This window comes from Capsicum annuum, unplaced genomic scaffold, assembly GCF_002878395.1.
Source record: "Capsicum annuum cultivar UCD-10X-F1 unplaced genomic scaffold, UCD10Xv1.1 ctg5096, whole genome shotgun sequence".
NCBI classification, from domain to species: domain Eukaryota; kingdom Viridiplantae; phylum Streptophyta; class Magnoliopsida; order Solanales; family Solanaceae; genus Capsicum; species Capsicum annuum.
In genome coordinates, this window is record NW_025858869.1 from 178,328 (window position 1) to 192,440 (window position 14,113).

At 32.5% G+C, this 14,113-nt stretch overlaps 1 long non-coding RNA gene across 1 annotated transcript; it reads right to left on the reverse strand.

Annotated features, from left to right (window-relative positions):
• Positions 1–1,029: 1,029 nt before the first annotated feature.
• On the reverse strand, positions 1,030–3,352 carry LOC107877788. Its single transcript, XR_001676520.2, has 2 exons — positions 2,691–3,352; positions 1,030–1,513 (listed from the first exon to the last, which is right to left on the reverse strand). It is a non-coding gene; the product is annotated as an uncharacterized LOC107877788 (long non-coding RNA).
• Positions 3,353–14,113: the final 10,761 nt, after the last annotated feature.

The following is a 14,113-nucleotide window of genomic DNA, read 5'->3' on the forward strand; positions in this document are numbered from 1 at the left end:
GGTGGATATCTAAATCTAATTTTATCATAATTAGGTGGTATTTGTCTTATTCTTCTAGATTTTAAATAGATTACTAATTTTGCTTCAATACTAGATATTAAGGTAATTAGGTAGGCTAATCTTTGTGTGTTTTCTTTTGTTTTATTTAGACTTATATATTCTGAATAATTACTAATTAATGATTCTTTAATTTTTCTAAAAGCTTTTCTGTTTTTAAATGGTCTTCTCATAATTAATTCAATCCACCATAAATTCAAACATATATACTACTAAGCCCAACTCTTGAGTAGAGTTCATAACAACTTATCTTACACTTTTCCCTTTCACACGACAGGGATATTACTTGGAAATTTAGGAATTGAGACTATAAAGTTCCATAATTTTGATATACTGATGATAAGTGATTCATAACATACCAAGTCAATGAATGAATTAAATTATAACTTCAGTTATGAACTGTTACGATCATTTTCAAAGAGAGCCAAAAATTTCATAATTTCATGGCGGAAAAGTTAATTTGATTTAATTTGAAAAAATAATTTAGAGTTAATAGAGTCGCCACTTAATTTTAAAAAAATTAAGAAACCATTTAAAAAAAAAGAATAATTTTGAAAGGAAACCCTTTATTAAAAGTAACCATAATCTAGGTAAGGGTTAAAGTGAGTTCAAAAGAAGGTGTTACATATTTTTAAAAATTCACAAAATGTGATTCCCAATAGATTAAACTTAAAAAATTTCTAAGTAATAAAAATCATGTAGGTATAACTTGTTGAAAAATTTATTTTGAAAGAAAGAGTTTATCCAATACTCGTCCATCTACGTATTCCAAATTTCTGAAATAATTATAACTTAACAATCTTATTCGAGTCTAAGTTTTTGAGTTAAGTAGTTAACCCAATTATTAAAACATGGATTTAAGCTACTTAGTAACTTTGAAGGGATATAGAAAATTCCCAAGTTATTCTTCGAGCTTAAGTTTGCCTACATAGTGCGAAATAAAAATATTAACTTACTCCCTCCCGACCAAAATGAAATGAATGACTTGAATATGAACTTGCTCCCGAGGATTCATTCGAGATTAATTAAATAAAATTACATATAAATAATCAAATCAATAACAAGGAAATAAAAGGAATAAAAGTTGAGATTTGGGCCCTTGCTGTCCCATTTTGAATATGTTCAGATTTGGACTTCAAATTGTGGACTTATTCCGACCCCTTTTTGCAACGTATACTCTTGTATGCAGCTTGAGCTGTGATATTCCTGTATATCAGAATGTATATGGCTGTATATCCGCATGTATGATGTATATCAGTCACATATTTTGTCTTCCACAGGTGTATATGCTTCCCTTTCTCATTTGTTGTATATCATCTATATCTACTATATTATCTGTGTATACAATCTTATTTTTCATAGTTTTGGTCCACTTTGGGACTTGGGCATGAAGTTTGACTCAAATTCGGGGCTTAGCCCCCATTGGAAGATGTAAAGGGATAGGAGTTCGGTGGGACTTGAATGAGGTTCACATGTAAGCAGAGAAAAAAAGGATTAGGGAAGAAATTCTTCAAATAGGTTAAACAATAATTCTTAATAATAACATAAGCAAGTTGTTTAATCCACATTATACACCCATTTAACAGATATGGTACTCTTAAGGCATGAAAATAAATTGAAAAAAAAACAAAGTAGAGATTGTAATGATTGAAGTATCATTACTTCTTCCATTCAACTAAAAAATATTTAAACATATAGGAACATGAAAGCAAAGATAGACGTCAAATTCACATAACAGAAAAAGTACTAAACCAGATGAGATAAAGAAGATTGATTTTTAAACAAAGATTGATCTTTGACTAGGATCTGAACTGATCTAGTCTCATAGTTGACCAAACAGAGAAGAAGGATTAGAAGTAAATAGTTGCTTAAGCCAAACCATGAGTCCAAGGCCTATCCCTTGCTTCTACTTGACACTTTGGATCTAGAGAAAGCTTAACAGATAGTCTAATTTAGCACACAAAAGAAACAAAATAGAAAATAAAACTTATGACTAAAAAGACTCAAAACATGAGTGAATAGACTAGATAAATACCCACAAGGAAGACTCAATCCATCAACTAGTCTTACTTCATCCTCTTCTTCTCCTTGACATGTTCAAAAGGACTTCTTCATGCCAAAAGGTTCATGAAGGAATCCTTGGATGAAATGCTCTTCATTTATGGACCAACTCTACTATTCCATTAACGTTGTGAACCAAGAAAACTTGGGAGTGGTCTTACTACATAATAGAGAGAGAGAGAGAGAGCAATAAAACAATAGATTCTTAAGGCTAAAAATACGTTCAAGGAATTCATCCAATCAAGAGAGGCAAGAAACGAACAATACTAATGAAACAATGTTAACAAGATACCAAAGAAAACAAGAACCTCATTAAGTCGAGGCTAAAGCAGTTATAAAACGAACTCCACAACCCCAACCTCAGAAATTCAAATATAAAATATCTAAACTGCTAAGCACTCAAAAATGAGAAGAACAAAGACATACAAGGCAAAGCATGGTCTTTTATAACTCAAATAACACACCATTTTCATTCTCACTTAGTGAGGTTTATACTATCGAAACCAAAAAAGTCCTAGGTTTCTACAACAATAAAACCACCAAAATAAAGAGAGGCAAGGGTATGTATTTACCTTTTCCGAAGCAGCCAATCGGGACGAAAAGTTGACGACGACTTCACCACTTTCCTCACATTGAGAACAAAATTCTCACAACTCTATGGCTAGGGACTGAAGTCCAAAATCCATAGAGAATTATAACTTTTTTGGGGCTTATATAGAACCCAAAATCCCCAAATTCTTGGGAAATTGTGGATGTCGGATAAGGAAATTGAATGGATTTTCTAGGAATTCATCTGAGAAGAAATCCAAATCCTCCTTGAGGATTAACGACGAGTTATCGTGTGAGAACGATATGAATTTGAGATGAAAATATTTGAAATTGGGAATGGATTAAATTTGAGAAAGGAATTAAGAGGCGCCACATCGTAGGTTCTAGAACCTCTGTGGTATGAGCTTCATTCCTTGCACACTACGAGGTGCCAAGGCGAGGAAAATAATTAGGTGGCACATGCAATTTGGGACTAGGGTTTATGTGTTGAGCTGTTGTATCGTGTGTTGTTGTCAGGTTGCTGATATTGTTATTATGGAGAAGAAAGGCGTGGTGGATCGGGTCGGCGGGTTGTTGGGCTTGGGCAGTGAGACGCGGGTCAGGAGGGTTTCGGCCTTGGGTAGTGTTAAGGAATGGATTTTCTGATAAGTTGATTTTGTAATTTAGGCTATTTAAACAATGACCCAATTTGATTTAAGAATTAGCCGATTCTATTTAGAAAATGTCTAATCAAATTCAAATAAGGTCAATTGCTTTGCAATTATATCTAAACCAATCATAAAATCATTATTTTTAAAGGAGGATGCGTAAGACGAGGCGTTTTACCACGTATGAGGCGAAACATAAACCCCATGAATCCTTTAATTTTCAATATTTTATAAATTACTATAATTGTAAATAAATATTTCTCTAAAGATATAAATCACCCCAAAAAAGTAAACTATGTTAATATTATTAAAAAATAAGTAAAATGTATATCTAAAACCGTTTCAGCAAAAAAAAAATATTTAACCAAAGCCATATAATATAACTATTAGATAAAGTCAACTTTCATATGATATACTATTATATGTCCTCAAAAACACAAGTTTGTAAAAAAAAAATATAATTTATCAACCTTCACCTTTTCGTATCTCGGTCAATATATTTACGCACCCATATACCATATATTGTATCTTAAAAGAGGACAAAAAAAGTAAATAACTTAAAAGCTCGTCACTATGCGACTTGAAAAGAACTAAAGAAAATAAAGAAACTAGGAAGAAGAAAGTACACCCAATATCTTCTTGAGTAGTGTCGTCGTCGACATCCACATGTAAATACATTTGAAAGTGTGACTATTAAATTTTCTTTTTCTTTTGATTGGAGTATTAAAGTATTTAAAAATCTTATATTTTACTATAAGGTTAAATCAGAAATTAAATAAGAAAAATTATTTTACTTTGTAAACTTTCTAGGCTTACACCTATTTGTGTCTCACTCTTGGGTGAAAGCCCCATTGCCTAAGCAAGCACCTCAAATTTTGAGACATTTGTCTTTCGATACTTTCGCTTTTCCACAATGTCCTGGGGCATTTTTGGACAAGCCTCGCCCTAAGGCGAGCATCAAGGCGAGCGTCAGACTGCCTTTTAAAACACTGCCTAAAATATGATCACATTTAATGATTGATTTTGATTGGACAATAAATCTAGTGGAATTGGTATCCAATTTAATTATGAACTTCTTGATTTAATAAAATCAACATAGTTACCTGATAAATTGAAGGAAAGATGTCATTTAAGTCTTGAATGAAGGATTGGTGATATTGACCAGCTTAAAGGGTCAAACATAATTAAGAAACTTGATTAGGTTAATTATGGACTTAATTAATATTTTTCAAACTTTTTAATCTTTTCAAAAATACAAATCAACCCACACCCACAAAACTTCCCTCTCTCTGCAAATCAATCTCTCATCTCTCTTTCTCTCGATAGTTTCTCTCTCTAACTTCTCCCAATCAACCACTTTCCAAATTTCTCTCTTCAATCTTGTGCAACTTCAACCTCTGGCGACAAATAGTTTTGAGTTCTTGCCCGTTCCTTTTTGACTTTTAACCTTCAGTCGACGTGACAATATTCTTCGGTGACAACAACTTTTAGTTCTTCATCATTTTTTTTTATTTTTACTGGTAAAATATTAGGGCTTTTTAGTTATGACGAAAACGAGGAACTTGATTTGTTGGCGTTTGTTATTTTTTATGTTTTTTTGTTATTTTTTTATGTTTGTTATTTTTTAGTTGAATTTCTCATATGGATGTATCTGCTACTAATGTTTTTTCAACAATGGATAAAACATATAACGTGAATCCAACAGATGAGTAATTTATTACAACATATATGACTAATCTATTGCAACATATATGATTAATCCATTGCACAGATGAGTAATCTGTTGCAACATATATGACTAATCTGTTGCAACAGATGAGTAATCTATTGCAACATATATGACTAATTTGTTGCAACAGATAAGTAATCTGTTGCAACATATATGACTAACAGATGACCTATTTATTGCAACAAGTTAGTCATCTATTGCAATAGATGTTTATAACATGTCAGTCATTTGTTGATTCAAATTGAGCAATTATTAATAATGACTAAATTAATTTAATTAAAATTGAAGACAAGTCTTTAATACAAGACCCTAGACAAGGGGACAAATGTTTAAGTTCTCCTAAAAATATTTGAGCTTTAGTATTTTAAATTGCTTTTCAACATATATCTTGTTTATTTAATAATTTCCAATAGATGAGTCATATGTTGCAACAATTTAGTCATCTGTTGCAACAGATGTCTATATTTGTTTGATAATTTTCAACAGATGAGTTAGTTATTGTAACAGGTTAGTCATCTTATGCAACAGATGTCTACATTTGATACAAGAAAAATAAGAAACTCACGAAGTGACTCAAAATAGTCCTCAAACACACTCCAAAACAGTCTACAAATCACTAAGATTCTTGGACTGATTGGAGACCTCTCTCGGATTCACAACACAACACTAGAATGAGAAGATAACAAGGTCTTTGATACCTATTTCATCCAACCCAAACTAGCATAACAACACATAAAGTGAATAACAAGAAGACAACAATTTCAGCCAACAAGAGCAAACACAAATCGAGAGTAGAGAACAAGAACAACACAATAAGTTTGCAAGAATGAAAAGGATAGATAGTGAGACAAAGATTATTACAAGATTAAGAACCAAGTGTATTCAATGCTAACCCTTAATGAACGTAATAATAAACACCACACTCTTACGGTGACCGCCAAGGGAACCAACGCACCCCAAGATCCACCATTTCTAAGCAAAGGTCAATACTAGCTTTTCTAAACCCTAAACTACAATGGCTATTTCAAGCCCTAAATAAGACTAAACTAAGGTGCTCTACTTTCAAAGAGAGGATTTTCAATGTGTTAATATTTCATCATTCAAAAACTAAAGAAAGAAGATCTAAAGAGACTATATATAGCATTATTACATAATAAGTGGCAAAATGACTCCATTGCCCTTAATAAAGGAGGGGAGGTCATGGAGTGTAAAATGGACAAGGCTAAGTTACCAAACTGCCCTTAAGGCTAAGTGACCAAAAATACCCTTAACAAAGGGAACCAAAACCGTGAACCCTCAAATGTGGTCCAAACTCGTGAGTCCTCAAGCCTTCAATGCTCCAAGCAATCTTTCACTCACGACCTTGATGTATGGTATGCTCAATGGTAGGCTCAAAATGGGTCCTCTATGAATGTTCTCGTATCCTCGAGGTGACCAAGTCTTGAGCCTCTATGTGTTGGCCTCCAAAGATGTCATCAAAAGATAAGATGATCATTTGTCCCGTATCATCCTCCCCTTCTTGAAAAGAATTCGACCTCGAATCCAAACCTTGCAAAAATGAAGAGAGGACAAACAAATACAAACTCCTCATGGCATGAGGGTTAGGGTTATCATAACAAATCATCTTAACATTCAAAGGTTCCACATATTTGTAATATAACCAAGGATCCTTTGCATTAGATATTAAAAGCTCAATAAAAGATGCACAAAGGATTTGGTTATGGGAATCACCAAGAGTGACACTTTGCTTGTCATAGAGACCAAGCAACAAGTTGGGTGCACTATCATCACTTCCATATTTGGCATCGGGGTCAAACGGGAAGAGTGGCCATAGACACAGGTCTAGACAACACTCTCATTTCCCGTGGTCTCTACCCAAACTAAATGACATACTCTCTACAATAGCATACATATCATCCAAAGTAAATAGAAAGTAGAGAAATATATCACTTAATTCGACTTCTACTAAGGTGCCCTCATGTGTGTACTCACTACTAGTTTTCCAATCATCACCATGAGTATTCTCAATAATAAAGTCATACAAAGTAGAAGAAGGAGTAACTTCCAAGACTACACATTCCTTACCTTAAGAGTACTCTCATCTTCCAAGAAGAGATTTTCATCTTTAGGAGGAATATTGTCACACCATAGTGGGTTAACATATAGGCTATAGCCTCCAAGGTAAGCTATACCATCTTTTTCACCACTAGGATTATTGGGAGTGTTTATATCCTCTTCAAACAAGATATTATATCTAAAGAGTGCATGATCCAACCCACAACAGATTTAGAATAAGTAGTTCCCCACTCTCTAAGAGATCAATATCAAGTTTCAAAGTGGTTTCAAGCACAAGATTGTCCTAAGAATAGCTCTTGGGTTCACTCCCCTTTTGTTGACCAATATTTTCAAGTACTTCACTCACTTAAGTTCTATTAATCACATCACACACATACTCAAGTGGTGGACAATTTTCATAAATAAGTTGATCAACACCAATTACACAAGATGATGTACTTCCATGTAACATATAGGCTTCAACACTAGGTGGACATAAATTGATCTTACAAGAAGAGTCAATTTGGTCATCAATAGGATCAACTAGTGTATCCACATTCACAATATGTACATCATCAACAAGAGGTAAAGAATGATTAGACTCATAAGTAGGTAAGCTACTACTCACACTCATTAGGCTACTAGCCACACAATTATCATTCACATGAACAAAAGTGTAAGATTTAGCTATTTTACCTTAAAGTTCTTGAGTAGACTCTCCTTTGCCGTGTTGTGAAGGTCCTCCAAAAGTTTGGGCATCAACTTCACTTTGGCATTGCTCTCCTTTACTTTCCATGTCATTACCTACACAAATTTCCTTAGAAATAGAAGGACAAACAATGCTAGCATGGTTTGGTGGCAATCCCCTCACTTCACTCCTCACAACCTTTCTTTTTTCCACTCTCGAATTACCACCTTGCACACCCTTACTCCTCTCAATATTTTGTCTCTCATAAGCATTCGGATTGGAGTAAGTATTCACTTCTCTTTACGGCTCGGGAAGCATGTAGTCACGAGATGATTTTCCCACCATCTCTTATAATATTAGGCTAATTTTGCATATTTGAAACTCTATATTGTGCAAACCAATTGGCACCTAAGCATACATGATCATATGTCAAGGAAAGAATATCGCACCACACCTTCTCATGGTATTAAAATTGGGAGAAGAAAACTTTGTCCCTCTCGATAACCTTAAACCCGTCCAAGAAGTATGGAATAAGTAAAGGCTCGCGAAAGAACCCCAAGTAGTCAATCATGGATGGAAGGATGTAGTTTCTATAGTACCTATCATTTAACACAACGCAGCCCGGTATCCCACAAATGGTCACCTTTTTGGAGTGTATACTCCTCCCCGGATCAACATTGTAAGGCACACAATCACCCCTCGATTTTAGAGATGCATACCCTCTTCTTCTCATTGGACAACCTCCACTAGAGCTAGTATAACCATTCACACTATATCAATCTTGATAAAAAGTACTACAAGACGGAGAATATGAATCTTCACACTCACCACGCGCACTCTCATCATAACTCTCATTAGCTTTGTGAACGAAAGGGTTGTACCTAACACCAAATCTAGGTTCGAAGTGAGACTTGTAAGACTCCCCACATGTCCCAACATCATCATAAGATCCATCACGAGGTCCTACATCATCTCCTAGTTTCCCATAAGTACTAGGCACTTCATTTACCTCATTTTCTTCCTAAAAATCGTAACTCTCAAATCTGCCCAAGTTTTGATCATGGCTATTACATAGCCTCCGCAATCTCCCTCAACTTCGTAGCCATAAAACCCGTCACTGCAATCATAGTATCCCATATTGTAGTCACAATAATCCCCGTCTATCAAAGATATGTTCCCCTTATATTACCTTTGTACCTACACAATGAACAAACAAGATTACTAGTAAAAAGCTCCTCACCAACACTCATATACACTCACCTTTGTGATTCTCACAATAGGAGCGGCGAATATTGAAAGTTGCTTATACTCCGGTAGTCAATAGGATATAAATTCTACTTGGCGGACGGAATAGATTTTTGTTTGATCGACTCAAGACTCAAAATAAAATTTACTTACGAACATGAAACAAAAAAGTTAGTACGAGTTAAAAAAATGAGAAAAACACACAAATAACAAAGACACAAAAGAAACGGATTCAATAATTAATCTACAACTAAGTAGGTGATTATTAGTTTTTAATTAATTCTAGAATCAAGACATGAAACTACTGAAACAATAAAATGAAACTAAGAATCTAAAATTTGAGCTTAATTATGTTGTGTGAATAGTAAAAATGCAATGACCTGGCAGCCACGTAATTGGTCATGATCCCACACAATTTTGTTGTCCAATTTCAAGTCTTGATCAATTTTTCAATTTGGACTTTGGTTGAGATATGATTGACTAGTTGATGAGTGATGGTATGTCTTTCAAAACTAACAAGCTTTACCTTTTTTCCTTCACCTTTATAGATCTAATGTTCACTTTATTTTAACAAGCTGTGAAGGTTGTGAAGAACTTCAAGAACAACATCAACAATCACCAAGAACAACCAACAACAATCTCTAAGAACACCAACAATTTTCACACGACCAACTTTTAATTTTCACAATATAATATCTTTAACACTTGGCCAAGAAAACCAACTTCAATAAAATGGTTCTTAGGCCACCAATGAGCAACAATATCATGTGGTCAAGCTTAGAAAAACAACAAGATAAAGACCACAAGGCCAAAATAGTCCACCACAATAATGTTTCAACAATAATTCGGCCAAGCCTTATGTTCACAACACCAACACCAACAATGTAAGCTCAAGCTTAGATTTAGACTCAAGAGTGTTAGAGATGAAGAAAAATAACACTATAAATAACAAAACAAGTAAAAATCTCGACCAAGACACAACAATAACACAATTTTGGCCAAGAACACAAAATGGACAAATTTGCTTCTTTTTGATTTTTCAGCCTTTCAACAATTTTTTTTTTCTAAAAAGCAAGCCCAAGATTGATCTTGTAGGAACAAGATCAAGCCAATCTTTAATACCAAATGATACAAGAAAAATAAGAAACTTATGAAGTAACTCAAAACAATCTACAAACATACTCCAAAATAGTCCACAAATCATTAAGATTCTTGGACCGATTGGAGACCTCTCTCGGATTCACAACACAACACTAGAATGAGAAGATAACAAGGTCTTTGACACCTATTTCAGACAACCCAAACTAGCTTAACAACACATAAAATAAATAACAAGAAGGTAACAATTTCGGCCAACAAGAACAAACACAAACCGAGAGTAGAGAACAAGAATAACATAATAAGTTTGCAAGAATGAAAAGGATAGATAGTGAGACAAAGATTATTAAAAGATTAAGAACCAAGTGTATTTCAACACTAATCCTTAATGATTTTAATAATCAACACCACACTCTTACGGTGTCCGCCAAGGGAACCAATGTACCTCAAGATCCACCGTTTCCAAGCAAAGGTCAATACTAGCTTTTCCAAACTCTAAACTACAATGGCTATTCCAAGACCAAACTAAGACTAAACTAAGGTGCTCTACTCTCAAAGAGAGGACTTTCAATGTTTCAATATTTCATCATTCATAAACTAAAGAAAGAAGACCTAAAAGAAACTATATATAGCCTTATTACATAATAAGTGACAAAATGACTCCATTGCCCTTAATGAAGGAGAGGAGGTCATGGAGTATAAAATGGACAAGGCTATGTTACCAAAATGCCCTTAAGGCTAAGTGACCAAAAATACCCTTAACAAAGGGAACCAAAACCGTGAACCCTCAAATGTGGTCCAAATTCTTAAGGCCTCAAGCCTTCAATGCTCCAAGCAATCTTCCACTCACAACCTTGATGTATGGTATGCTCAATGGTAGGCTCAAAACGGGTCCTCCATGCATATTTTCGTATCCTCGAGGTGACCAAGTCTTGAGCCTCGATGTGTTGGCCTCCAAAGATGTCATCAAAAGATAAGATATCCATTTGTTCCGTATCAATATCTATTTGGTCATTTTCAATAGATGTCTTTAACTATTTGGTCATTTCCAATAGATTACTCATCTATTGCAATATGTTAGTCATCTATTGATTCAAATTAAGTCATTATTAGTAATAACTAAATTGATTTAACTAAAGTAAAATATGAATTAATAAGTTCAATTACAGTTTCAATTAATCTCATGGTAATTACATGATCAACTAAGTATGTTCATCCCGAGTAGAGTAATCAATTGACCAATTTTATTTGAAATGATTCAAACTAAGCCATCATTAAAAATAACTATATTGATTTAACTAAAATTAAAGATGAATTAGTAAGTTCAATTACGATTTTAATTAATCTCATGGTAAAAATAGTGTATTGATAAATGATGATTTGTTATTGTTTCTATTGAATAAATCTTGCTATTGATTTTTTTTCAACAAATGAACCATCTGTTGCAATAAATGAACAATCTGTTGCAACAGATGAACCACATGTTGAAAAAATGAATCAGTTACTTCAACAGATGAGTCATATGTTGTAATAGAAGGGTCATCTATTGTAACAGATGGACCATATGTTGCAACAAATAGATCATCTGTTGGAAGAACTCAAGGGTCATGACTTTTCGATCATTTAATTAAAAAAGTGATTCGTAAATAAATAATATGAAAAAAATATGATAAACATAATTTTGTAGCAATTTAATTTAAATAACTAAAATACTAAAAAGGTGAAAAGTTATGACTTTTCACCTTTTTTGTATTTAAATTTATTTTTTAATTTAAATAATCGAATAGTCACCAAGTTTGATTTAATTAAGAGATATAATTATTAAAAAGAGGTGAACGGTCTTGATTTTTTGCCTAACACATTGCACTACTCACTCATTCAATCTTTTTATAAATAGGTCTCCTCAGCCCTATCTCTTGCATCTTGTCTTGCATAAAACCATCATTATATCTTCAATCACTTCTCTTTCAAAAATAAATTTCTTGTTCGTCCGTTGAGGTATGTTTTATTTTCTTTCTCTAATATGAAAATTATTAACATGCATCTATTATCTAGTTAAGTTTTACATTTTTTTTGTTAAAGTACCAGTTAGTAGTATATGTGGTTTAGTATTTTACGTTCTTTGTTCATGCATGTTCTAGTTATGACAGATCTAATTTGGTACATGGCGATTTTGCTTGACACTGTGTAGAAACTTGAAAGGATAGTTCATGAACTCAAGTGAGAGTTGGGTGCCGCGAGAGCAAAGGTGCTTCGTGGGATTCAAAGGCTGAGGGGTCTGCTGCCCAATGAATTTTTGTTTGACAATAACAATAATAATAAAAATTAGGTTATATATATTTTTTTTATCATATATAATTTATTTTATCGGATCTACCTAAAGATGTAAATATTTTTTATGTAATGAATGGGGAAATCTATATTTGATTGACTGAGTTTATTCTTATTTTTTTCATTCTGCGTAATTTTTTAAGATGTAGAAAGGTGTAGATTTTTTAGCGTTCGGGAGTGGAAGTAATCAATTACAAGAAAGAATGTGTTTGGTTGATAGCAAGGTCATAGACTAAAATTAAATAACAACACAAGATTATTTACTCTTACAACAAAATTAAAGATAGATTGATAACAGATGACCCATCTGTTGCAACAGATGAGTAATATATTAGAAATGACCAAGTAGATAAAGACATCTATTCCAACAGATTGATCGTCTGTCGCAACAAATTAGTAATATGTTGAAAATGACCAAACAGATAAAGACATCTGTTGCAACAGATTAGTCATCTATTGCAACAGATTAGTAATCTGTTGGAAATGACAAATAGATAAAGTCATATATTGCAAAAAATTGGTCATATATTGGAAATGACTAACAGATAAAGACATTTGTTACAACAGATGACCAATCTGTTGCAACATATGTGTATATCTGTTTGATAATTTTCAACAGATGAGTCATCAATCGCAACAAGTTAAATCTGTTGTAATAAGTTATACACTTAAAATGATTATGTAATTACTATGAAATTAATTAAAATTGTAATTATTAAATTAATTTAGCTATTACTAATAATGACTTAATTTGATTCATTTCAAATAAAATTAGTCAATTGATCACTCTACTTAGAATGAACACACTAAAATGATCGTGTAATTAATATGATAATAATTGAAGTCGTAATTGAACTTATCAATTAATATTATTTTAGTTAAATCAATGTAGTTATTACTAATAATGTCTTAATTTGAATCATTTCAAATAAAATTGGTCAATTAACACTTTACTCAAGACGAATACACTTAAATGATGTAATTACTATGAGATTAATTGAAATCATAATTAAAATTATCAATTCATCTTTAATTTTAGATAAATAAATTAGTTATTACTAATAATTGCTTAATTTTAATTATTTAAAAAAAATTAGTCAATTGATTATTCTACTTAAGACGAAACACTTAGTTGATCATGTGATTACTATAAAATTAATTGAAATTGTAAGTGAACTTACTAATTCATCTTTAATTTTAGTTAAATCAATATAGTTATTTCTAATTATGGCTTGGTTTGAATCATTTCAAATAAAATTGGTCAATTGATCACTCTACACAGGACGAACACACTTACTTGATCATGTAATTATCGCGAGATTAATTGAAATTGTAATTGAACTTATTAATTCATGTTTAATTCTAGTTAAATCACTTTAATTATTACTAATATAATGGATTAATATGAATCAATAGATAACTAACATGTTGCAAAAGATGAGTAGTCTGTTGAAAATGACCAATCAGATAAAGAAATCTGTTAGAAATAACCAAACAAATAAAGACATCTGCTGAAAATGACCAAACAAATGTAGACATATGTTGCAACAGATGACTAACTTGTTGCAATAAATGACTCATCTATTGAAAATTATCAAACAAATATAGATATTTGTTGTAACAGATGGCTAAGTTGTTGCAATATGTAACTCA